This window comes from Peromyscus maniculatus, chromosome 20, assembly GCF_049852395.1.
Source record: "Peromyscus maniculatus bairdii isolate BWxNUB_F1_BW_parent chromosome 20, HU_Pman_BW_mat_3.1, whole genome shotgun sequence".
NCBI classification, from domain to species: domain Eukaryota; kingdom Metazoa; phylum Chordata; class Mammalia; order Rodentia; family Cricetidae; genus Peromyscus; species Peromyscus maniculatus.
The window spans coordinates 61,644,676-61,671,469 of NC_134871.1; the positions used below are offsets into that span (position 1 = coordinate 61,644,676).

At 39.2% G+C, this 26,794-nt stretch overlaps 1 protein-coding gene across 5 annotated transcripts in view; it reads left to right on the forward strand.

Annotated features, from left to right (window-relative positions):
* Cntn1 (contactin 1) overlaps positions 1-26,794 on the forward strand; it is a 321,618-nt gene that overhangs the window by 97,561 nt on the left and 197,263 nt on the right. The window contains exon 1 of one of the 5 annotated variants that reach the window (XM_042265298.2): positions 24,878-25,372. The exons of 2 other annotated variants lie outside the window; for them this stretch is intronic. The gene's annotated coding sequence lies outside the window, so the exon portion shown is untranslated. Of the gene's footprint in view, positions 1-24,877; positions 25,373-26,794 lie in introns of those variants that run through there. 2 more of the 5 variants (XM_076556639.1, XM_076556640.1) reach the window with 2 other exon arrangements.

Below are 26,794 nucleotides of genomic sequence, written 5' to 3' on the forward strand. Positions count from 1 at the left end.
CACTGTATACTGCATAGTGCACTCTTCCATGTATTACTGGATCCCCCAATACACACCTTGTCTTCCATTCTTAATGTTTAGTTAAAATCTTCACTGTTACTTTTCCTTCTTATATACATATATAATGAGTTATAAGATGTTTATGGGAAGAGGGCTATATCTTCTACATCTTTAGATTCTTTCCAGACTGTTTAGCATAAGATCCTGGCATGAATATTAATTGCTACATGATGATTGCCTCTGTGATGACTTTGAGCTTGATTTTTCCAGATGGAGATAATCTGTGTTTTAAGCATGACTTTCTGCTATTGCACTAATGCTATTCTGAGCCGGAGCTTGGCATGAAACATAGATGAAGCTCTAATCTACCTATTTGCATTTTGATTACTGAATCACCTATCAGTGAATAGCACTTGAATTACTGAGAAATTTTCCTGAACTCCTGAAATAATTGCTCTCTTCTTTCTCAAAATGGTGAGATAAAGATATATTTGTAAGAGACGTTGTATCATCAGGAAAAGACTTAATCTTTTAATTCTAAATCTCCACTAATACTTGTGAAAACAGAAGCAGACCATTGCAGAAGGAACACATAATCATGAAGATGAGAGAACTCTGTGCAGACTTCCCCAAGATCGAAATAATTTACTTTAAGAAAATACACACGTATGGGGGGAAAAATGAGAAAAGTAACTGTTAAAGTTTAAGTGAGAATTGTCCTTCATAGGCTCATGAGTTTGAACAACTGTTACTGTGTGGGGAGGTTTAGGCGGTGCTGCCCTTGGAGGACATGATGATGCTGGGGGCGAGTTTTGAGAGCTTGTAGACTCACCCCGCTTTCAGTTCATTCTCTCCGCTCAATGCTTGCTGTTGGAGATGTGCACTCTCAGCTTCCTGCTCTCCTTGATGTTGTGGGACGGTCTCTATGTCAAATTGCTCTGTTTGGTCAATAAATAAAACACTGATTGGCCAATGGCCATGCAGGAAGTAGGTGGGACAAGGAGAGAGGAGAATTCCAGGAAGCGGAAGGCTGAGGCAGGGAGACACTGCCAGCTGCCGCCATGACCAGCAGCATGTGAAGACGCCGGTAAGCCACCAGCCACGTGGCAAGGTATAGATTTATAAAGATGGGTTAATTTAAGATAAAAGAACAGTTAGCAAGAAGCCTGCCACGGCCATACAGTTTGTAAGCAATATAAGTCTCTGTGTTTACTTGGTTGGGTCTGAGCGGCTGTGGTACTGGCGGGAGACAGAGATTTGTCCTGACTGTGGGCAAGGCAGGAAAACTCTAGCTACATGTCTCTGGCTTGCTCTCACTCCTCCCTGCCGTGATGGACTCTCCCTTCTGGAACTGAAAGCCAAACAGACTCTCTGGAAGTCATTTTTGATCATGCTGTGTTATCATAACAATAGAAAAGTAACTGGTATGGTCACTTATCTCATATGCAAGCCTTGGGTAATGTTTTGAAATATTCTGAGACCATTCATACATAAAATTCAGTATCTTATTATTTTCTCTTCATTTTGTATTGAAATCTGAACCTTTTCATATCAAATTCTTTAAAAAAATGTTACTGCTTTTTAATTTGGTCACTTTCCTGGTTTATGCTATATATTTTTTTCTGTTGCTTAATGGAAAAATCATTTTATAGCCATTGATACAATGTTTTCATATTTATATTTCTCTCCCGAGATAATATGCTATAAACATGTGAATTATTCTTACATTTTGGGTTGAAATGTGATTATTTGATTATTTAATACTCCTGATTACATCAAACTGGAAATACTTTTATAGATCCATGAGTTATGTAAATCTAGTCTTGCTGAAGGTCACACCTGTGGTGTTCCTGAGGCCCTGGGCCCAGTGCACAGCCTTGTACTTGAGAAGGTTGCTGTACACTGCCCCTTCACTCAGTCTCTGCTCTCAGTTTAACTGTTCTCCATTCTCCTGGTACAGATGGGAACACTCCTTATTATAGTGTTATTACAATTAATAGATTTTTTTAGTATCAAACTGCCCCTTAATTCAGCACTCATTATCTTGATTCATTGTAAGACTTCCTGTATTTTCCCATAATATGTCACTAGTAATCCCATCTCTCTCTCTCTCTCTCTCTCTCTATATATATATATATATATATATATGTATATATATATATATATATACACACACACACACACACACACACACACGTTTGGCATCAGAGCTGGACATGAAAATGTGGCCTAAAGCATGTTCTAGAATGACAAAGATATGTGAGGTTAAGTATAATAATGGCTTACCTTATAAAACCCAGCAGCTAAGACTTTAGATGACAGATCATGTGTCAACTTTATTGCACAATTATAACATTGAGTTCAGACAAACAGGACAAAATCCAAACGGTATGTTTACTATAGAAAATAAAAGTTCTAAAAATGGAGTAGAAGGGACAGCCTTGGCATCAGTTCCTATGAATCAATGGCGAACCATTAAGAAGACCAGATACAGCAACAGAATAGAAGGTGGCTATTGCTGCTGGTGTTGGTGACGATGACGATGACGACGACAATGATGATGATGATGATGATGATGAGGCCAGTATCAACTTGCAGAACAAAGAAAAGGCTTCACTGTTCTCAGCATTCCTTCTTTGAGAACTAGATGAATCTCCTTACCATGATACTCCCTCTCTGGGACCATGTCAGCTACAGGAACTCCCACTAAAGGAAATGAGCATTACCACTTCTAGAATACTGTCATTTCATTGTTCCAGGAAAGCCCTTAGAAGGCCTGACTTCCAGATAATGGCTGCCAGCATCCCTGGGCTGCCTGCAGAGGCAGGAACTAGCGCCTCTCCCTGAGCATAAGCAACTTCATAAGAAAGAAGTTTGGGTGTTTATTCCTTCGGTCACTTCTCTTCACCATCTCACTGCTGCCTGTCACCGGGGCCTGGCAGCACTCCAGATATCTGGGATTCTGTTACTCAGTCATCTGCAGACAAGAGGGGTGCCAGCACTTCTTACTAAGAACCTTCTAAACTGCAGGGGAGGCTTTTCTCTCTAGCCTTCCTATACTCCCACCGGAAAAAGCAAATGGAGTCCTGTAACTTCCCCAAATGTCTCCACAGTTTCTCTCCAGCTCTTTCAGAAGCCCCCTCCATGCTCCCCAAATCCCCACAGGGTGAAGATCCCAGAAGACAGGTTCTGTCTGTGTCCTAAGAGTAGCTTTTTAAACTCACACTTCAGGGAGGCCCTTTGTAACACTGAACAGCTGGGTTTTACTCTTAGCAGGGGACATCCCTATGATCCGTGAACCTGCAAGAGTGAGGCTTTCTCACACCCAGGGCTGGGGTAGCAAAGAACCATTTTCCTTCATTGTTTTAGTTTACATTCTTAGAACAGTTTTGTTTATCAGAGTTAGAGGTGGTAATTTTGTACCCAGAGAAGTACTTTGAGATAACTTTGCACACATTGACAGAGAAACTATGTATTCAGTTTAGCAATTTGTCATTTTTAACATTTCACAGCAACAAGATTTGCTTTTAAGATGGCCACACTCATTTTAGATTTTGCTTCACCTATGTGTCTGCATTATTTTCAGACATTAGCTCCTATCTCGATCCCTTACTCTGTGTAGGTGATTACTCACCTTCATTCTATGTTTCCCAAGTGCATTTCTCCTCCCATTATCTTTGAGATAGAAAATTTATGCATCTGTAACAGTAGGAAATTAAAGCATTAAAGAAGACAGCAAAAGAAGAATGCTTCAATACAGTGCACTAAAATAATTGGCCCAGACAGGCCTGAGGAGAAGCTTATCTGCTGGAGACAGGAAACAGGATTTACTGAATTTCCAAACTCTTTACTTCTGTATAACTTTTTATCCTGATTTAAATCATTTGTCTTATGGTTGGCCTTTTCTGACAATCATTTATTTTGTTACAGATATAGCTATATCCTTAGCTACAGTATAGTTTTAACCTGCTGTAACCCTAGACAAGGTGGCACAAGTAATTAGAAAATGTTAGCATTTGTGTATTTAGAAGTAAATATTTGTTCAGTATCTATCACGCGGAGACCATCAGACTGTGTCAATAGATACTGTGGAACCAAGAGATATGGCACATTAAAGCTTCAAGTATTAAATTTTGAAATTCCTAAGATAGAAGATAATGTAGTGTTCTCTGTCACTGCGTGGCGTCACTCACTTTATCACTCGCCATGGAGTGGAGGGCAAAGCCTGCCATCTCTTACTGCTTCCCACATGTGGCCTCCTCTTCCTGAAGGAATATCTCTTTCTCTCCTTGGGAAAATGTCTATTCTTTGTTTGTTTGTTTGTTTTTTGTTTGTTTCGAGACAGGGTTTCTCTGTGTAGTTTTGTGCCTTTCCTGGAACTCACTTGGTAGCCCAGGCTGGCCTTGAACTCACAAAGATCCGCTTGCCTCTGCCTCCCAAGTGCTGGGATTAAAGGTGTGTGCCACGACCGCCTGGTGAAAGTGTCTATTCTTACATCACTCAAATGAGTGAAATTGTTCCTAATCTTCTTGCTCAGCCATTCAGAGAGATTACTCTGTGATTTCTGCTTCCTCTAAAACTGGTGCTTATTTTTAGCATAACACCCATAAAGTATTGTCACTGCAAACATTTGTTTTCAACTCTCCCCTATTAGGTCAGAAATGGAAATACTCAGGGGGGTGGCGAGAAGTCAGGTGAGGGACTTTAGATCATTTCTCTTGCATCTATTTGATAAACACTTCATAGTTTCGGGTTTTATTCAGGTGTGTGAAAAAAACAACAACAATAAAAAAATTCTTCAGGACCTTGACAAGATAAAGAAATGTGGTTTAATATCCCAGCAGTGGCCCAAAGAGACCATCAGCGCAGGTGACCGTGCGCTCCCAGCAGCACTTAGAGTGAATGGCTTTAGTTATGTCCGAAAGAGACAGCAACATTATTTCTGAGTTTCTGAAGTGTGTTGAGAGTGATGGTCCAGTTACAGCTGAAACAAAGCACAAAGGGCAGTTTGTTTTTGTATCTAAACGGGGGATTGTTGGGGAGGAGCTGTGCCAGCCAGTGCGGAGTGGATCGGGTTCTATGCCTTTCAAGATCCATTGCTTGCTGACTTGCCTGAGTTCCTGCTGTTTTATAGCCTGCCCCTTGAGTCAGAAAATGAATAACTTGCTTTCTTTCCCCCCTGAATGGCTGGTGAGAAAAAAAAAATCTATAATTTCAATGAAACCAAACTAATACTATTATCATTAAAATTACCATCCCCTGGAATTTTACCCAAATGATATATTGCCAAAATAACCAGTGTCTTATTTATTAAACATTATAGGTATTGATGTAGATGATGCCATGTAATGAAGAAGTTGTTAATGAGTTACATTTTTAAATGACATCATTCAAATAGACAGACTTGAATTTGTACTATTAGGTAAAGCTGCTATTTGAGACACTTTGCTAAAAGATAGTCTAACAAAATTTTCTTGTTTTAATTTTAGTTTTTGGTTTGTTTTGTTTAATAAGCATTTCTTGAGTGCAGAAAAATTTTTTGGAGGGGACAGAAGTATCAAGGAAACAAAGTACCCACAATCAAAGCTCACTAGGCAAGAGAAACTTTTGAGATTACCAAGATTTGTAGTAAGAGCCAGGGTGGTATAGTCCTCTAATGCCAGCACTAGGCAAGTACAAACAGTGGATTTCTGTGAGTTCAAGACCAGCCTAGTCTCCACAGAGAGTTCCAGGACAGCCAGGACTACACAGATAACCCTTTTTCAGAAGGGAACAAAAAAGAGTCACAGGAAGACACAGGATGGGTGTATGGCCTAAGTACAGAGAACAAGGGGCTGTTTCCAATACTTTGTTCTGCATGTGGGTGACCCCAATCTCTGAGGTGAGGACAGGGGATTGCGACTGAGTCATGGAAGCCCTTTGAATTTATTTTGTTCAGAAGTGGGATAACTAGTTTAGTATGTGGACCTGGCTGTTCTCAAGTAGTAGGCTGTTTAAACAAACATTGATGTGGGTGTGGCTGTGAAGACATTTTGAAGTTGTGCTTAACATCTCAATGAGATTACTTAAAGAAAAGCACAAGACACACATCACCTGCTGTGTACCGGAAGGCTTTACCCTGTCACCTTTGAGAAGTAATTCTGTCTTACGTCTTCAGAATGCTACTTATTTTCAGTCCTTCCAGCCTACCCTAGGGATTTCTTCCTTGCCAGCCTCATACCAGTATCTGTGAGCTAAGTCCTTAAACTAATTGTCTTTACATGTAAGTAGCATAAATACATACAATATGGATATATAAGTATATATGAATGAATATGAGACATATATGCAAATGAAAATTGAGTGCAATCATATGCACCTATAGCTCTACACATCTGGGAGTCTGAGGCAGGCAAATAACTGTATCTCAGAAGTTTGAAACTACCTTGGGTAATATAGACCCTATCTGAAGAAGAATAGACAAAAAAATCCTACACACACACACACACACACACACACACACACACACACACACACACACTATCTGACTTGTATATAGAGAAGAAACCTGTGAACACATCTGTGAATGCATGTGTTCTAAATATAAGCATTCTCTCTCTCTCTGGGTTTTGTTTGCCCTGAGTATATACTGACATGTTTGTGTGCATCTAAGCTACTTCTGTTGGTTCTCTGGAGAACTGTGACTAAAGCCTTTATATTATTATTATTATATTTTATAGAGTGCAAACAAAACTTATTACTATTCTGGAAGAAATTAAGTTTTGTAAGTTTAGCATTTTATTCACAGCAGTTGATGTCAGGCTTTTGCTTCATGCCAAACAGTAAATAGAATAGTACTGGGTTTAATGATAATGGCTAACAGTTTTAATGATGAGGTATGGCAGACAATACATTCCTATTTTCATTGGACCAATCAATACATAAAATAAGATCGATATTATAAATATGTTGTCTAGTACACTTTTAATTTGCAAGAAGAATGAAATGAATTTATAGCCAGTAGATACCATGCCCAAGACCAAAGCTGGGTTACTGCATACAAACTTTTATGTATTTCATTATTTAAGTGTACATCTCCTAGTGCAAAACAATTGACCACAGCAAAATAACACTGTTTTAAAATGTCATAATGGAAAATGTAAGCAGCCCTATTTCCTGTAGGGAAGGTTTATAAACAGAAAGAGATTATGTAATACAACAGGAGTATGGTAGCTTAAACAAGAATGGAGACGATTGCTTGGATCATGTTTATTAGCTTTAAGAGGCTCTAAAGCAACCGTGCTGTTTTTTAAAACCACAGCTTCCGACCAGATTTTAACATGGTTGTCTCAAGCTATTAAAGAAATGTCTTCAAGGCATACTTCGAAGCTTCGGTGACCATTCCTGGGGAGCTTGCTAGAAAAATAAGTTTGAGGGCTGTACCCCAGACTCCCAAATAGCATCCCTAGGAGTACAGTCTAGGGATCTGTGCTCCAGGTGGTCTTTGCCCAGGAGTTTAAAATTCTTATACTAGAACAATAAAACTTGGCCAAGAAGAGTCATGTGTTGAAGTAAGCATCCCCAGAGAAAGCAGAATGAAGATCCATGATAATTAGTCAGAATCAATAATGACTAATGAGTGTTCTGTCTTAGGTGGGAATCTGACAAACAATAATGTCAAGAGGTTCAGAATTAAGTTGGAGCTGGAGAAAATGAGCTTCTTCCACCTATGTGAGGATGGACTAGCATGGAGTTTCACAACAGGTTGCACAGTGCAAGCCAAAGAGTTCAAAGTGCTGTATACCCAGAATCAAAGCAGGTTTCAAGATGGAGGAGGAATCGTATGCTGAGGACACAAAAAAATTTTGTGGGGAAAAACTATTTTGAACAGAAAATATCATGTAAGAATCCATGGCTGGAATCTGAAGTTGAAAATGAACATAAACTATTTATTTGGGAAAAGCCTCTACCTTATTTATTATAGCTGCAAATTTCTTAAGGAATACAAATTATGTTAATGAATGGAATGATTGTGCCTTGTCCAATATGAAATCAGAAAGGTGTTGGTATGTTTAGTGCACCAAATACAAGGATGAGCAGTAGAGCTGCATAGATAAGCAAGATCCTGGCATCAGACAGGGAAGGCATGAAATAAGCCCTCATGAAAATATGCATTTAATGAAAACTTTCTTAATTCACAGCAGAAAAAGGACAAGTATTCAAAGATTGAATGGCAGAACAGCTAGCCTAGTTTGGGGAGTGGCACAGTCAGAGAGTAAAGACAGAAGATTCCAGAGAAAACTGCAAGGAAATTGGAAGTCATTGGTGACTTCAGTGATGACCTAAAGTTAGCTAAGAAAAGAGGCTGGTGATGGGGTGGTGTTCCACATCAACAGAGCAGCAAGTGACAGTTGAGGCCCGTGTTAGGGTGAACAGGGGGTACCTGGGGTAACTGGAATGTAGTAACTAAGGGAAAATCGCAAAAGAAGTGTGTAATATATAATATATAACGGTGTCAGGTGGCTCCATGTTAGCAGGAGTGTGTAGCTGGGCTAATCACTTCCTCATATCCTGGAAGAAAAGAAAGGAGAGAGAGAGAGAGAGAGAGAGAGAGAGAGAGAGAGAGAGAGAGAGAGAGAGAGAGAGAGAGAGAGAACAGAAAGAATGTATGTAGCTGGAGTTTTCTCCAGTCTTGCCTGGGCGCTCAGCTGCTCAGACCCAAATAAACACACAGAGGCTTATATTAATTAAAACTGTGTGGCCTAATGGCTCAGGCTTCTTGCTAGCTAGAGCTTACATCTTAAATTAACCCATTTCTATAAATCTGTACCTTGCCACATGGCTCGTGGCTTACCAATATCTTTACATCTTGCTTCTCCTGGCGGTGGTGGGCAGCATCTCCTGACTCAGCCTTCCTCTTCCCAGAATTCTCCTCTCTGCCCATCCCACCTATACTATACTTCCTGGCTACTGGCCAATTAGCCTGGCTACTGGCCAATTAGCATTTTGTTTATCAATCAAAATCAGAGCAGCACACATTCACAGCATACAGAATGACATCCCCAGTAACAGAACGTGGAACTGGAATAAAATAATTCAGTGGCTACCCACGGTGACCTACTTTCTTCAGTAAAGCTCTGCTCCAAAAGCTTCTACAACTTTCCCAAACAACATCACTAGCCAGGGAGCAGGTGTTCAAGCACACAAGTCATTAAAATACTATCTGAGCTAAAATGGAGTTTTGTTAAAGCCCCGGTGAGGAAGGTATTTGGTTGGATGATTGGTTTGGGGTGTGTGTATATATATGTGTGTGTGTATGTTAATTTTCAGTGTTAAAGAGGTAATGAAGCTTAGATTTAAAACATCAAGCAATGTAACATATCTCTGTGACTCTGCTTCTTGTGCCCTTTCTTGGGCTCTTTTCCTTCTGTTTGTTTTGTCATATTCCAATGTGTTAGTTTTGCTTTTACCTTATTTTATTTTATTATTATCCCTTAAAAGTCTGTTTTTTTTCTAGTGAGAGACAGAAAGGAAGTAGAATCTGGATGGGAGGTAAGTGGGGAGGAACTGGGAGGAGTAGAGAGAGAGAAAGCCATAATCAGAATGCATTGTGTGAAGAAAAAGCTATTTTCAATAAAAGGAAAAAAATAAAGCAAATAAATAAATAAGAGCATCAAGCACTCTAATATGTTTACAACTTTTGGAGGTCAAAAAGCAATCTTGCATTTCTACATATGGCCCTGCAAGTGGAAGATATCTTCTGGGTCATTGAAACCTGGAAAACAAGAAGACTCAGGAAAGCTGTGAGTTCTCCAACCACTGGCCAGGTAATCACTGTATACAAACATCCCACGAGCTCTGAACAGGCTGTGTTTCATGTAGACACCTGCTCTGGAAGTCCCTGCTGGCACTTTATATGGCTGCAGTGGGTAGCAAGTCAGGGTGCTCTCTATCTCATGGTTTTCCATTTAATCAATCCTCACATATTCCTCTGATGTAGACATTACTGTAGCACAAATCTTAAAATGTCTTATTAAGAAAAACAAACCTGGAGCCAGGTATTGGGATGAACAGTGAAAGATCAGAGAGATAGAACAAAGCCACAGCTAACCTCACCTTGCCAATTCCTCAGCTGATCTCGTTTGCTTAAACTGGAAGCCTCTGTGTCCTCATCCGAATGGATCTTAGCTGAACTGCTGCTCAAAAGCCTCAAAGCTTAACATACAAAATCTTCTAGTTTCTAGTCCTCATGCCTTATATACCTTTCAGCTTCCTGCCATCACTTCCTTGGATTAAAGGTGTATGCCACCAGGCCTGGTTATTTACAGTGTGGCTTTGAACTCACGGAGATCCAGACGGATCTCTGCCTCCAGAATGCTAGGATCAAAGTGTGTGTGTGTGTGCCACCATTTTCTAGTCTCTATGTCTAATGACTGTTCTGTTCTCTGACCCCACCCCAGATAAATTTATTAAGCTGCACAATATATTGGGGAACACAATATCACCACACATTACTGTTATCATTTTTCATTTGGTAGACACTTTTGTAGCTTGGGATTGGATAACCTGTAGGTATACTATGAGGCATTAAGTCTCAGGATGTAGGAAACAGAAATGATTCCTTTCACCATTACATAGACTGTTCTCTGTCCTTATAACCAACCAGGAAGGGAAGAGAATACATTTGAAAACAAGGATAAAAATCACTCTTCAATTCCCACCTAAAAATATCTTCTATTTTAAAGAGTATGTGTGAAATTGCAAAAGTGTTGAAAGCATTTAACGGGCTTCCTACCCAAAGAGGTTTCCCTCAAGGTGTATGGAAGCAAATGTCAGCTCCACTCCCAAGAGTCCACAAGTAGACTAGTCCTGTGAACTACAGCCAGGAAAGGGGGCCATATCAATGGTGCCCTCCAGCTGGCTGTCATCTCCACACGGACCAGACTCCCTACCCCAGCATCTACAACCAGCAGAGCAGGAGCCAGTTCATTAAATTCCCAGAGCGGTTATGGAGAAAAGGTGGAGATGACAGCTAGAATTATTGCTATGAGCAACAGCTAACCAGGGGCAGTGGTAGGATGATCCTTGGTGGGAATCTAAGTCAGAAGAATGTTCAAGGAAGCCAAGCATGGGTAGGGTTGTTAAGACAGACAAAAGCAAAATGAAACAAATGTGGTCTGCCCTGTAGTAGGAATTGAATTTTAGTGGAACAGTTAGTAAATAACTGCAAAGTTGCACAAGTATGTCTTTAGTTACAATTTTGACCAAGTAATAAGGTAAAACTGACCTGGTGTGACCTATAGGAGGGGGCGCTCTTATTTCCAGGGTGGCTGTAACGAAGACACAACCTAAAAGACAAAGCTTCCTGCCAAGAAAATATTTGATGACCACTTTCCTGGCAAAGGGTACATTATTTTTAAATTTAGGAGTCTTACCAATGTGGTCAAAATATAGTCATGTCATTAGAGAAGAGACTAATATGAGGTTGAGGAGTTTATAAGGGGCCAACAGGACAGTGTATGCCCTATTGAAGACTTAAAATATTTATTAGAGTGGAAAAACACCGGATATTTTCTATCAGTAAATAAGAAGATAGCATCCACGTTTTTAAAAGATCCTTTCAGTATGGACAGCAGAGTGAACATGGAATCTTCCATTAGTTCTTCTTTTATAGTCTAAATAAGAGATAATGATGGCTTTGGCTCAGTTATTGACAATGAAGATAGAAATCAGGAGATGGGTTCAGAATATAATTAGAGAGTAAAAATGGTAGCTAACAACATAAGGTTCACACATCAGCAGATAAGGTGGGAGGAGGTCATTCATTAAGATGGGAGGAATTAGGGGATGGGCAGGCTTGGGGAATTGAGAGTTAGTTTAAAATGACATACATTTAAAATGAAGTAATCAAGAGAAAATATAAAGCTGATGTTTTCCTAGCGCAGAGGAGACTTCCCGGCTAGTAGCAGTTGGATCTTATCAGCATATGTGTGATCTTTGGAGTCTAAATGATGGCATCTCAGGTTTTTTGATGAGTAGATAGTATTGCCATTTCTTAGAACAAGAAGGGCAAAAGGAAAAGAAAGTTGAGTCAGAAATTGCCTGCTTTTGAGAGGCTCTTGAGGCACTCAAGCATAAATTTTGAGAATATAAGTGGTCTGATGGGTATGGATTTTAGAGAGAGCATTTGGCTGGAGATGTATTTGAATGAATTGTACATGACCTTATTATATGAGAAAGTAGATCCAGGGAGAAAAGATAGAATAAGAAGGGAAAATGAGTCAGAAGAGTGATGTAGAGGAGAGGAAAGAAAAGGAGAAAGAGGGGTGGGAAGGAAGAGGAATGAGGTGGAGTCTCTAGCCTACAATATTTGAAAGGGAAATGAAGTGGATAAGCAGAAGATTGAATTGAATGCCCAGAGAAGCAAGGCAATAACTAGTAGTAGGCTGTCTCCAAGATGCCAATGCACAGGTATTATAGGTTTAGCAGTAGATAGAATACAGTGTCAGGAAGGATGAGGTGCACATGTGCAGATTGCCACCCTCTATAACTCTGTTTTCTACCTTTTGGATTTTCTTAGGGTTAGAAATTTAATGTTTTGAAAATTTTTCTCTCTATCTCCTCCATAGAATCAGAATCCTGAGTCCTGCCAATCCTATCTCAGGAATGTCTTTGGCTGCTGTCTTAATTGGCTTTCCATGGCTCTGATAAAATACTATGAACAAAGGCATCTTGGGGAGAAAAGGTTTATGTCAGCTTAAATTTGTAGTCCATCACAGAAGTCAAGGTAAAAACCTGGAGGCAAGAACTGAGGCCAAGGCCATGGAGGAACACTGATTACTTACATGCTCACTGTGGCTTTCTCATTCTGCTTTCTTTCACAACCAAGGACCACCTTTCCCAGGGGTGGTACCACTCCTTGTTGGCTGGGTCCTTTCACATCAATTGTTAATCAAGAAAATGCTCCACAAACTTACATCCATTTTTATAGAGGCATATTAGCAGTGGAGGTCCCCTTGTCCTAGGTGATAAAAAACCAATAAATTGTCATCTTGACACACAAATATATCATTATTAAACTGTGGCCATTCCTTTTTTTTTGTTTATTCCCCAAGATATAATGCTAATATCACAATATAGAAACACATTACAACTTTTAGAAGTCTGCCAATCTTTAAAGTTTTCAACAATTAGAAGTTTCTTTAAAGTCTCTTTAAAAATTCAACATCTCCTTAAAAAGTTGAAAGTCTCCTAATTTCAGACTCCTACAAAATCCAAAATAAATTAAATCCTCTCCCATTCCAAGAGGGGAGAACCAGTGTACAGTCACAAAAGCAAAACCAAGCTCCAGCAGTATAAATTAAATCCTGTAGTTCAAGGTTCCCATCTGTGAGTCATTCCTAATATTCTGGGCTCTCGAGGGCTTGTGCAGCTCCATCTCCCGGGCTTTGCCTTTCTCAGCACATGTATCTCATCTCTCAGGTTCAAGCCAGCTCTCTTCCTTATGGATACTGTCCTTAGTGATTATCCCACAGTCCTGGTATATTCTATATGCTGGTAACTCTACAGGTTACACTTTTACCAATGGCCTCTTGGTTTCAGGGATTTGGCCCCTACCATATGGTGCCAAGCCCCAGTCTCTCCATGACACCCTCAATCCTGGAGTTTTCACTAGAACTGATACTACACTTTCACCAGTAGCCTTTCCTGAGTGCCCACGATGCCAAGCCTGACCTGTTCTTCATCATCCCATCATGGATTTAAAACCTTACATGGGAGACTCTTATACATTACCATGTTCAGCTGCCAGCATGAGATGCAGCCTTGGCAGCCTTGGGTCCCCTCTGGACCACAGCTTCTGTGTGCTAGCACTGAGAAAATACTCCCAGAAGACTTCACCTCAATGTTGCTAATCTTTTTAATCATAGATGAAGACTCATCTCTAGATAACCAGTATTGATTGTCCCAGGAGAGCAAATACTCTGCTTTAGTAATACATGTCTCATGTTAATTACAGCCAATTCTTTATCCCCAACTAAACAGAAACCACATATTCACAATTTAAAATATCACAAGAACTTTTTCATTCTAACTCCTTGTTATGGTTAATATTAACTGTCAACTTGACACAGTCTAGAGTCACCTGAAAAATAAGTCTCAACTGAGTAATTGTCTTTATCAGGTATGTCTCTGAGCATATCTGTGAGGGATTATCTTGATTGTTAACTGATGTAGGAATGCTCAACTCACTGTGGGAGGTACCATTTCCCAAGGTAGGTGATGCCGGGCTGTATAAGTCATGTAGGCATGAACCAGAGCAAGGCAGCACATTTTCCAGTTTCTGCTTCTAGTTCCTCCCCTAAGTTCTCATTTTGATTTCTCTTAGTGGTAGACTATGATCTGGAAGTATAACCCAAATAATTCTTCTTATTAATAATTTTTAATTAATCACTGTAACTGAAAGTTTTCCTGTGTCCCATCCGGTCTATAGCCACTCAGACCCAAGTAAACACACAGGCTTATATTAACTAAAACTGCTTGGCCATTAGCTCAGGCTTACTACTGACTAGCTCTTGCACTTAAACTTAATCCATTTCTGTTAATCTATATGTCATCACATGTTCCTTGGCTTTCTTTACCTGTGTGCCATTACATGCTGCTCTCTGGATAGTGGGCTGGCATCCCCTGACTCAGCCTTCCTCTTCCCGGAATTCTCCTTGTCTGCTTGTCCCACCTATACTTTCTGCCTGGCTACTGGCCAATCATCATTTTATTAAACCAGTATACAAAAGCATTATTCCACAGCATTTCACCTTTTCTGTTTAATTAAAAAGGAAAATTTTAACTTTAACATAGTAAAATTACGTATAACAAAACAGTTATCAAGCAAGAATTACATCACCTACCTATCTGAAATATATCTATGCATACCTAGAAAACTAAACTGACATGACTATAGGTTTGATTATCATAAATGACTAATTATTAATCTGTATTTCTCAACTATACACTACAATTTCAAATGAGTTGCACAAACAAAATACTTTAAACAAGAGTAGAAATGTACATTTAGTATAACAAAATTAACTTTAAATGTGTGTCAATAAACTAAAATCTATACCAATGTAAAACATTTTAAACAAGTTGCTCTTTAAAAGTAGGTTTCAACAATCCATCCTTTTATCCTATCATATTTATATCTTATATTTCCATATCAAATCACAGCAGCAGAAAGGAAATTATAACAACCTCCCTCCTCATGACAGCAAACATGCTTTGTGTTTGCCACTAGTCTTCAGGGAGAGTTTCCTTCCATCCTCAGGGCCATGGGAGACATGTCTATTTTGTGTTTGGTAGTGCTGTAGAAACAGCTGAGACCTCCCTGTGGTTTTCCTGCTTGGTTAGTTAGGTTTACCTTCCCCCATCCCTTCTAATGTCAGGTTTCCTTCTCCCTGTGTTCAGTGTCCTTTCTAGTGGCATGAAGAATTTATTTTGTGAGAGAAAAGATTCCTGAAGTGTTCATTCTTTTATGCTTTCCAAAGTTGACTTTCCAACTGCAGCAACTTCAGTGTCTCCCTGCCCCTCTTCCCTAGCCCCAGCAGCTGGAGGATGTCCCTGAGTTTTCAGCTCACTAATTTCTTTCTGTTGGGGCATCCTGATATTTCCCACCAACATGCGAGCCTGAGTCTCTGCAGCTCTTTAACATGTTAGTTAAATCCTTTGAAGTACATGTGATGCTGTGTGGCTGGCCCCTTGCCTGTCCACCCTGTACCACAATAGAGGGTTTGTGCCCCCTATATCTCCTTGCAGCTACTTGTCCCTTTTCATTTTCAGGCTACTTGGTTGCCTTGCAGGGTCAACACACTGGAGACAATCAAGATCTCATACTTCATCTTAGTTTTGTTTTTGTAACTATGGTAAGAGTGGCATCTTTTGCATCCTTCTTTATCCTAAAGGAGAGCAGAAGCACTAAGATTTTTATGGAATCATTCTACATATTTATCTACACATTTATGTAGAATACCTTTATGATACCAAGCACAGAAAAGTAGAGAAGAGTGACTATTCACCCACAGCAATCATATGCTCTGTATGTGAAGAATATGGAGAATAGTACTTAGCTTGGGCAGGGGCTACTTGCATAAAGCTGCTGGAGTTAAAATCACATATATTCTTTTGGTGTAGATCTCATTTCTCTCTGCTTCACCACAGACTTCTGACATACACTTGCAGGAAAGGGAGGTGTCAAGTTATATTTGAAAGTTTTCCCTTAATGACTGCTGTGGCCTTCCTCTTTCCATCCTTACTCTTACTGGATAAGCAGTTTTCAAGTATAAAGCATCCATCTGGTTCTTGTTCTTCCACACAGCTCTGATAATACACTTTTTCTAGAATCTAACTTGAGGAAGCATGAACTCTGTCCCATCCTGTAAACAGACAGTTCTCTCTTGCCTGTCAGTTCCCAAATAACCACTCAGAGGCTTATATTAATTTTAAATGTTTGGCCAATGGCTCAGGCTTATTACCAGCTATATCTTAAATTTAAAGTAACCAATTTCTATTCATCTATGCATTGCCATGTGGCCTGTGGCTTACTGGTTCTCTGATATTGTGTTCCTTGGGTGGCTGGATTGCATTTCACCAACTCCCCCCTTCTTCATCCCTGTCTTCAGTTTGAATGTACCGCCTAACCTTATTCTGCCTTGCCATTATCCAAACATCTTTATTTATCAACCAGTGAGAGCAATACATACTCATAGCAAATAAAAGATATCCCACAGCATGCCCTTGTCCAAAACCTGTAGGTACTTTGTTTTGATGTTCAAGCTTCTTCCTCTGCTAAAGGCCAGCACCTACTTACTACCAAGGACTAGGGAGGTGCCATGCAAGACTTCACTATAAGCAGGGGTTGTAAAGACAATGGTTCCAGTACCCTCCTAAGATCCTGGTCATCAGCTGCCAGAACCTCTGAATAATTATGCTTTCATACTCTTTCAAGAGGAATATATAATTCATTCTTTTCTGGCTCTCTTCAGCCGTAGTGCTATTTTAAATTGTTGTTATGTATTTTAGGTAGTTACCTACTAATTCTTTTCAACCACAGGAAAATATAAATTTGAGGATGACTAACAAAATTGTATGCATATATACCACCTTATAGCATTTTCAATGTCAACAATATTATAAAGGAGGAACTATAATGGGGTGGTTTAAGGCATATTTCTATGACACGTTCTACAAATTTGATAAAAAAGATGTGATCTCAGTGATTAGCTACCATTGATATTTTCCTGAACAATATTTGACAGTATCCCAATTGTTACCTTGAACTGTCAACATAGTAAAAGTACGGCTCCCTTTGCATAGATCTTACCTGAGTATCCCTTGATGTTTAGTGATTGCTCAGCTTGCAAGAGGAAGGTTTCCGGAACTTATTGTTGCCTGTTTTCACTGGTAACAGTTAAAATTGTGAATGAAGACACCATTACTATAGTATTATAGTATCTTAGAGTTGTTTGTTTTGGCTTGAGACAGGGTCTTACTGTGTAGTCCTTGCTGGCCTAGAACTTGCTTTCTTGGCTACTGGCCTTGACCTCAGAGATCCATCTACCTCTGCCTCCAGAGTAATGGGCTGATTTATTTTTTTTAAGATTTTTCCACTTAACTGTGAAATGTAGTGTATTGATAAATGTTTAGCAGATGGCTATCTATAGACAATAAGGAAAATAAAGGTCTAACTTTGTAGCATTTTCTCAGCACCTTAGTACATGGTGTTCCACTACATAAACAATACAAATGTAAATAATTTATGTAGCACTGACAAAGTTAAGATATACTTGAAAATGTGTATTTTGAGTATTTATCATCTTTAAATATGATGTATTGAATCCCAAGTTTATATTTTTCACTATTAGTAAGGACTATATTTAACAACTGGTTTGTGAAATTTCTAAAAGCTAAAATAAGCTCTTGCAAGCTGTTGCGGGTTGACTTCAGCAGACTTTGTTCTAATTTTTGGAGTAAGGAGAGACATTACATTCTGACACCAGCCTAGGTTTTCCTTTCTTCTTCCTACCCATGGCACAACAGTTTAATGAATTTCACAATTCTAGGCAAGCACTCAACTGGCTTGGGTTTTGAGCCATAGCCCAGATCAACAGCCTGCTTGAGTGTCTCACATCCATGCTAGCCATGGACAGAAAAAAAACTATTTTAAGTCTCACCACTGGATTCCAAACTGCTGTTACTTTGCCTCTATTCCCTATGTTGGTTTCCTTAGTACCTTTCATTGGATTTATTCCTTGGACATCATCATTCATAGGCCCCTAATGGTGTCTTTGGGCAACAGTTTTGCTGCTGATAGTTTTACAAAAGGAAACCATCCAAACCATATGTTATTCTCAGAAATCAGGAGTTTTATTCCCTACTTGACACTGACTACCTATGTTCAATAGAAATATGTATTTCAGTAATATATCACTTTATTCAAAAGATCCCTGTACCTGCTCTGTAGAACTAAGTTATTAGGTGCTTTTAAGATCACTTGTTTAATTCTATGTTGCAAGCACCTGTGATAAAATCTTTCTTTTCGGAAATTATAGTTGCTAGAATCAATATAACCCCTCATGTGAAGAAGCAAAGTTGATTTCCTGTCCAACAGCTGCATAAGACCAAATATTTTTACAAAAGAACTTCCTGATGAATTAATATCCTGCCATAGGATTTAGATTTTGGCAGACAATAAAAATATGCTGTAAAGCATAAGAATCAAAAGCAACTAAAAAATTGCCTTATTAAAGAAAAGCTTACTTCTTGAGTCTATAAGAACAGGAAGTACATGAAAATAAACGTTTGCCCAAATAGAGTTTGAAATTACTATATTGAAGAAGAGAAGTTTATGGCTTTCTAAAGATTGATTTTAAATATTTCTTGTAAAACCAAATCAGGTAAGTATAACTTGTGTTCTTTGTAGCCTTGTGACTAGAGGGGAAGGATCCATGTATACACAGTATTTGCTGCAGGATGTCCTGTATGCTGGGAATATGTATTGCTCTGATTGGTTGATAAATAAAACACTGATTGGCCAGTAGCCAGGCAGGAAGTATAGGAAGGATAAGCAGACAAGGAGAATTCTGGGAAGAGGAAGGCTGAGTCAAGAGATGCCAGCCTGCAATCCAGGGAGCAGTATGTAATGGTAAAGCCACGGAACACGTGGTAACATATAGATTAACAGAAGTGGGCTGAGTTTAAATGTAAGAGCTAGTCGGTGGTAGGCCTGAGTTAATGGCTGAGCAGTTTTAATTAATATAAGCCTCTGTGTGTTGACTTGGATCTGAGCAGCTGCGGGACTGCAGGACCGAGGGGCCCATGGGGGCTAGGCAGGACCAGGAAAACTTCAGCTACAAGTGTTCACTGATATGAGTTGAATAAACCTAATAAAATCTTCACAGTATTTGCATATATATGCACATCTACTTAGAAGCCCACAGGATACATTTAAGTTGTGGTGTTGTGGGCAGTCCTATATGGGCACTCCTTGGGGGAGGGGTGAGGAGGCACAAAGTCAACGACACAGACTCTGAGAGTCAGGTGGGTGACAGAAGCAGACTCTTTGCCAGCATTCTCTCAGCACAGTGGCAGATTCCAGGTTGGCTCCAAGAGGAAGCTATTATAGTGCATGCGCATGCAGGTGCAAGCAGGCCTGGGTGGCCACGGCCCAGTCAGGGTGACTGGCCACCTTCTTTCGACACATTTATATGCTACAATAATAATGAAATCATTTTGAGCAATGTAGCATTAGGTGATTATTCAAATCTACAATTCCCTGACTGTTCTTTGGCAAAATTGTCAGTTTGTTACTGTGCAGCAGTGTAGTAATGTCTCTTGCTTTATTGTATCCATTTCTCTCTTCAGTTATATTAATGTGTGTTTTATGTAATTAGTTGTTGCAAATATGTATATAAACACACACACTATATATATATATATACATATGTATATATGTACATATGTATATATGTATATATGTGTGTGTGTGTGTGTGTGTGTGTGTGTGTGTGTGTGTGTAGTGAAGTGACCCTTTCATAGGATTTTTATAGCCGTTCAACCACCCTTTGTCTTTTGATTAGAGAATTTAATAACATCTGCATGGCTCTACAATGCCTAACATTGCCAATATATTCTACTGACAAAGTTTGGGGATATCAGCAGGACGGTGCAGGTGGTTGAGGTCTTTCTGGTCAAGGCTTTGAGGTTATCTTCATCATTTTTTTGTCTCCCATGGACATTCATGTTCCAGTGTACATGCCAGGACCACACTCACGGGCACCACATTCATGAAGCAGACAGAAATATGGCTGCATCATGGTACATGTGGGCCACCTTGACCCTGGTCCCTCCACCACTGTGTTAGCAACAACACTATGTGAGACATGTATGCTCATAAAGTGCAAATGGAGGTGGGATTCAGAGTAAAGCAGGATGCAGAGACACTGAAGTTTTCTCACTGTGTCTTCTGCAGAGGTGGCTGTAGTGCCTGAGAGGTGACCACGGAGCTGCAGAGTGTAGGCTCACATGGGCAACAGTGGCTCTGGAGCCTACTGTAGTGACTTGCTTGGCAACAGTGTAGTGTGGATGACGGTGGAGCAAGGTTTCCAAGGCCAGCTGTGAACATAGGTCGTAGACCCAGGGCCTGAGCCACAGTAGTTCGAGCTGGTTCCACCAGTTTCCGAAGCATGGGCACACAAATACAACCATAGAGACATGAAGCCTGGGTAAGACCATGATTCCAGGATCTGGGGCACATGAAGTGCTCTAAGGTGTTTAATGTACAGCTGTGGATCCTTTGGCGGGTAGGCACACAATATCTCTTTCTCCATCAAGAAATTTCAAACTCTCAATGACTGCTGACAAGTCTAGCCACAAAAGGTCATTTCCTGCAAAGAAAAGGTCACTGGGAGCACTGGGGATGATGGTGGTTCTCTATGCATGCCGATCCTGACACCCCAGCTTTGTAGGAGTCTCTAGATGTCACAGCTGTGCCACCCACCAATTCTTGTGAGATTGACCTCTGTTCTTCGCTACACTTCCTGTAGGTTCTTAGTTGGGCCCCTTGCCTTTACTGTTTCTGAAACTCTAATTGTTTTGACATGGAGGTAGAAAAGAAGCCTGTCACTTTCTATTCTGACATCTCACTAATGTCATTACCCACTAGACATTCTTCAGTCGTTCATGGTTTAGGCACTCCTTTGAAAAGCACAAAAATCCTGAAGATGTTAAGAATATTCAGCTTCTTGCCCAATTTTAGAAAGAGAAGACATATAATGAGGTAGGTCTAGAGTGATGAGGTAGTGTCTAATTTGTCTAGAATTGAAACTTTATTTTGACTCAACAATTTTGAAAATGTTTGAATTGGTTCCCAGAGAAGATTAGTAGACTATAATTTCCAAGCATTTCCCTGATGTGTCTTTAGAAAGGCAGACTGGTTTGTACCCAAGGCTGTTCAGGCTCTCCAGAGGCAGCACAGGTTCAGACTTCTGCTGACTTGGAGTTACTCATGCATTCATTTAAGAACATTAATCCTCCTAAAGGAAAAGCTGCTTCTTTTAGTATAGTTAGTAAGCGTGGTTAAATTGGGATTATTATAATTATCTGTAATAATATTTTTACAAACTTAAAGTACTTTAAATGTAGTTTTAATTATGCTATAACTAATGTTTGTGTTTGTAGTGACCTGTTTTTACATGGAGATTGAATTACAATTAGATAATATTTATTAAACCAAGGAAATGATCTGGGTACACTGAACCTGAGAGTAAATTAAAATATTAGAGAAACCTATTTTTAGTAGATTTAGAAATTATTTAGTGTTATCTGAACAATGTGCTTGAGTCTCAGTTTTTTTTTTTGAGTCTCAGTTTTGAATCTCTTCACTACACCTATTTTTCTTCTTTTTTGAATTAAAATACTTTCATTTTTAAAAAGAATGCATGTTTGGTTTTCTAGCATCTAGCACAAAGTTGTTTTTGACATGTAGAAGTTACACAAATATTTTTAAAAATAATCAGAAAATTGTGAGTCAGAGTGATTTTGTGATATTGGTGAAACAGAAAATGTCTTCAATTGTAAGGTGGACACACTCCTTCTTTACTGTCTTTGTTCCTTAACTTAAAAACACTTAATTCTTCCCCAAAATTTTCATGATATTATTATTAGTTTTATTATTATTTCTGGGTTATTGAAAACACATTGTTCAAAATGATGTGAGTCAAGGAAACTAGTTATACATCTTAACAGATATCACAGATTTGACAATCTAGCTTATGCTTTGGCTTTTCCCAAATTTGAATTTATTTTACTGTCCATTGCAGAATCCATTCTTTGTTTTGTGGGCATTATAAACTCAAAATATTGTAAAGCTGTTTGATCTGTCAAGAGATCATATTTATTTGAAATGACCACCTCTGTTCTCCATCCATCTGGAAAGATTGGTTAAGTGTTTGTTCATTTGTTTTTTTCCCTCAGGAATAGCCAGACTTCTGACAAACAGACACTGGGTCTTTCTTACAACCTTGGGCCTCATTTTACCTGGGGGTGCTGTCGTCCACGTTCTGCAGTCCCTTTCATTCAGAACTCACTTAAGCCTTCTGACTTCCTTGGGATTTACTGTCTTCATCATTTATCTTATACCACCCTATTCTCTTTTTTGCTGGCTTCTAAATCTTGGTTCATTCTAGCTCAACAGTTCACACACACACACACACACACACACACACACACACACACACATTTTTCTTTCCATTTTCAGAGTCATGGCATATATAATTCACAATCTTCATTTTAGATATGTATCATGAATGTTTTGATGAAAAAAAAAGGTTTTCTTCCATTCATTTTATAGAGATGGACCAAACTCATACTCATCTTAGTCACCTAGACATACACTACTGAATCACATCATTTATAGTTTTCAAATTTATATAAGTAACTTAGAATCTCTGTATGATAGTACTCATAGCCTCATACTTAGTACATCCCAGACCTGTCAAATTTCTTTACTTATGTATTTATTTATTTTAAAATTTTAAAAAGACTATTTGTTTTATTTTATCCACATGGGTGTTTATTATATTTGTATGAGTGTTCTGTGTGCATGTGTGTCTGTCTACTATGTGTTTGCCTGGTGCACACAGAGGCCAGAAGAAGGTGCTAGGTTCTCTTTACCTAGAGTTACAGATGTGAGCTGTAGAGTGGGTTCTGGTGATGGAATCCAGGTTATCTAGAAGAATAGTCAATGCTCTTAACGGCTGAGCCATCTCTGTATCCCCAATATCTACTATTTTTAACGAGATGCTCTCTCATGAGAAATTGTGTCTTTTAATAAATTACTATATTAATTTCAAAAATACCCAAGTCCATCTTGTATTTGACAGTAAAGATCATCAATCAGAGAAAGAGACAAAACATAAGAAAAAGCCTACTCTGTAATTTAGTAAAAAGTTGTTAGATTGACAGAAATATATAAATATAAGAGCAGACACTACCCAGGGCAGAAGAAAATAATATGAATACAGCATTCATTATCACCCACGTAACTGGGTGGTTAGTTTCCCACACTGCCCTGTAGACAGCTCTAGAAGAATCTCCATTTGTCCAGTGTAGACCTTCATGTCATGTACACTTGGAATACAAGTGTATTTTTCAACTCATCTCTACAGTGTACCTCTGTTGCCAACAGCACCTCTCCTGCCTTCAAATGCTGGCACCTGCTCTTGGTTTACTGACAGAAGACCAACATAGTCGTGCCTACTCTAAAGGAGAATTGCTCTGCATAATCTAAAACATGGGGCGGGAGAATGGCTGTTCCCTCACAGTGGTTCTTTAACCTCAAGTCAAGAGAAGGTTTCACTCTGTCTTAATCAGGAACCAAATGTGATAGCACAGAAATATAAATTGCATGTGTGTTTGTATGCACGTGTGTGTGTGTGTGTGTGTGTGTGTGTGTAAAAAGGCTTTGGGAAGATGTGATTTCATGGCTTTCTGTGACTTCAAGAGCATTATGCTCACTCCGCCTGTGTAGAAACATAAGACAACTAGTTTTAGTCCAGAGGTCTTTGAGTAGACGTGTACTATTTATAGATACACACATTTTTCAGATTCACAGGGACCTCCCACAGTAGTATTTCCACAAATACTATGATGGCATTTTAAAGTGCTAGGACCTGTTCTTTCCTTTGATGAATACAAGCGTAATTACATGTACATTTTGTTGAACAGCTGCTTTTTTTTTCAGTCATTGTAAACTATGATGTGTTCTTTGAAGCTTAAATTCTTAGAGAAAGATCTCTAAACCATTGACACACCCAGAATAAAAGTAATGATGGTCTAGAATATTTAATAAGGATTACCACATTCTCCATTATGATATTAATAAAAGAAATCCTTTGCACATTATTGAAATGACAAGCTAACTGTTTTAGAATAATTCTCTGAAGAACAGTGACTGAATGAGGCCCCGGGAAAGACTCCTAATTTTTTTTTTTGACACATGTGACTCTTTTATGTATTTATTTTCTTAATTTTCATTTGTCCTTGTTGATGTCTCTAAAATGAGGGAGAAGGAAACATCTCTATGTGTTATACTGACAGTGTGAAATGCCCCAGCTTAATCCTACAGTAAGTATGCCTTTTTTTTGAATAAAAGAAAACAGATTCTGTAGTTTCTGCCAAAAGGAGCCCAGCTTCGATATTCTGCAGCTTGCAGATGTCATTTCGGCTATGGGAATGTCTTCCCTGAGAAGCTGCAGCGGGGCTGGAGGCTTCTGCCTATGATTTAGGTTGTAATTTTATTTGTGGAAATAAACCAATCAGGGAGCTCCGATTGTCTTAGGGATGAGGTGATCAATAGCACATTACTGGGTAGAGCCCAGGCTACAGGAAGTGTATTGAAGACTCCAATGCATGAATTATGCATGTCCTGCTCATTCTTTAGTCCCCGAACAGAATGACAGGGTTTGTGAAGTCGCCTCAGATAGTTTCTTGCATTAAGTGACTGCAGTGAAATGCTTAATATTTTCAGGCATAGAAGCAGCATTGACTCCAGCCAGCCGGGTTCGGGGATGTAAATCCACAGCTCACAGCCCAGAATGCTTGATTTGAAAGTATCGCTATGTAGAGAGCCAGCTTTGCAGGCTTATAACCTGTTCTTCGCAGAAGGTTGGCTGAAGGATGGGAGCGGCTGTGCCTGCCTCTGAGGTCACAGCTTGAGGCCCTTTTAACTTGCCTTCCGCTGCAGAAGAGAGACAGCGTGTGTCATAACTCTCCCTGAGTCTATTCAAAGGGACAATTTGAAACAGATATTATACCAAGATCGGCAGATGATTCAACACATACGGTGAGTCCCAAGATTTTTCTCTAGGTTAGGTAATGTGCTGAGTTGGGATTTAACGATGATGCGGTGCCGGAGGTAGAGACTCAGATCTCCTCCGTTCATCCGGCAGCCGTGGCAGGGCTCTCAATTATTATGTTAATTGAGAGATGGCATTATTTTATATAGTTGACAGTATGGGCGTGAAATATTTATTTTCCGTGCAAAGGCTTTTCAAGAATGAGCAGGAACTTTGATGTATGTGCCTTGTTGAGATGAGAGCTGGTAGTCTGGGGAGGGGCAGCCCGGGAGTGAGCTGCTGTATCAGTGAGTAGAAATTACCTCCTACTGGAGAAGTTTTAGCAGGGCTGTGGCAGGGCTTGGCTCAGATCATTACCTTGATGTCGGCATTTCAAATTGTATAAAAAGGTGATCATACCCAAAATTCTCAGTTCCCCTGGAAGTTAAGGAAGCCACAGCAGGACTCTTTCATACCCCAAAATTGCCTTGCATTTTTTTCTCTCTTGTTTTTTTAGCAGATGTAAGTAAATTGAACAATTTGGAATTGCATGTCCTTGAAGGAAGACCTTGTCAGAAACAGGACAGTTTGACTTTTTTTCCTACACTGCCTTTTCTTCTACTGTCAAGAACATGTTATTTCAAAAGGACTAGATCAATAGAATATTGTAAGATTTACTGGGAAAATATAAATATTTCTCTAGTGTTTTAAAAATTAAGCTTATGACAATTGTAGAGCTCCCTGTATGAGACAAAGAAAATTTTCAAAAACTCAGCAAACTGAACACATAGTACTGAATATGACTATATGGGTCAGAGGTCTTTGTGAATTAAAACTGCTTGCTAAATATGGTAGTTCATCAGTGCAGATAAATGTTTGGTACATGAATTCCTAAGCTTGTTTTTAGGTTACAGAAGTAACATCAGTAAATATTTAGTGAAGGACTCAAACTGTAATGTTTCTTAAGGATACTTTTCCATGTACATTTATATTATTAGTAAACATACATGTAGAAACACATACTATAACTCATAATTTACAATAAATATAAATATACTATGTATGAAGCATATTTGTTGAGACTAAATTTTAACAATGTGTTTGTTAAATCATCTATGAAACCAACAGCAGAGAAATCCAATTTGATTTTTTTTTTTATTTAATATACAATGGGCATCATTTTCCTGGAAAACAAAGAAATCCCTAAGAGTGAGAAGAGGCCAGGAAATCCACTTCCCAAGCATTTCCCAGAGCACGGCAGTTCTGCCAGCATCCCTCCATCACCTGGGCTTCTGGCAGCAGCATGGTGTGGCTCAGACGCTGTCTGATGTGTTCAGTCTACAGAGCTAATCTACTTCAGTTACAGGAGGAAACTCACAGGTGGAGTTCTCCCGGAGGGAAGGGAAACAGAGGTAGAGGGAAGTACTTGT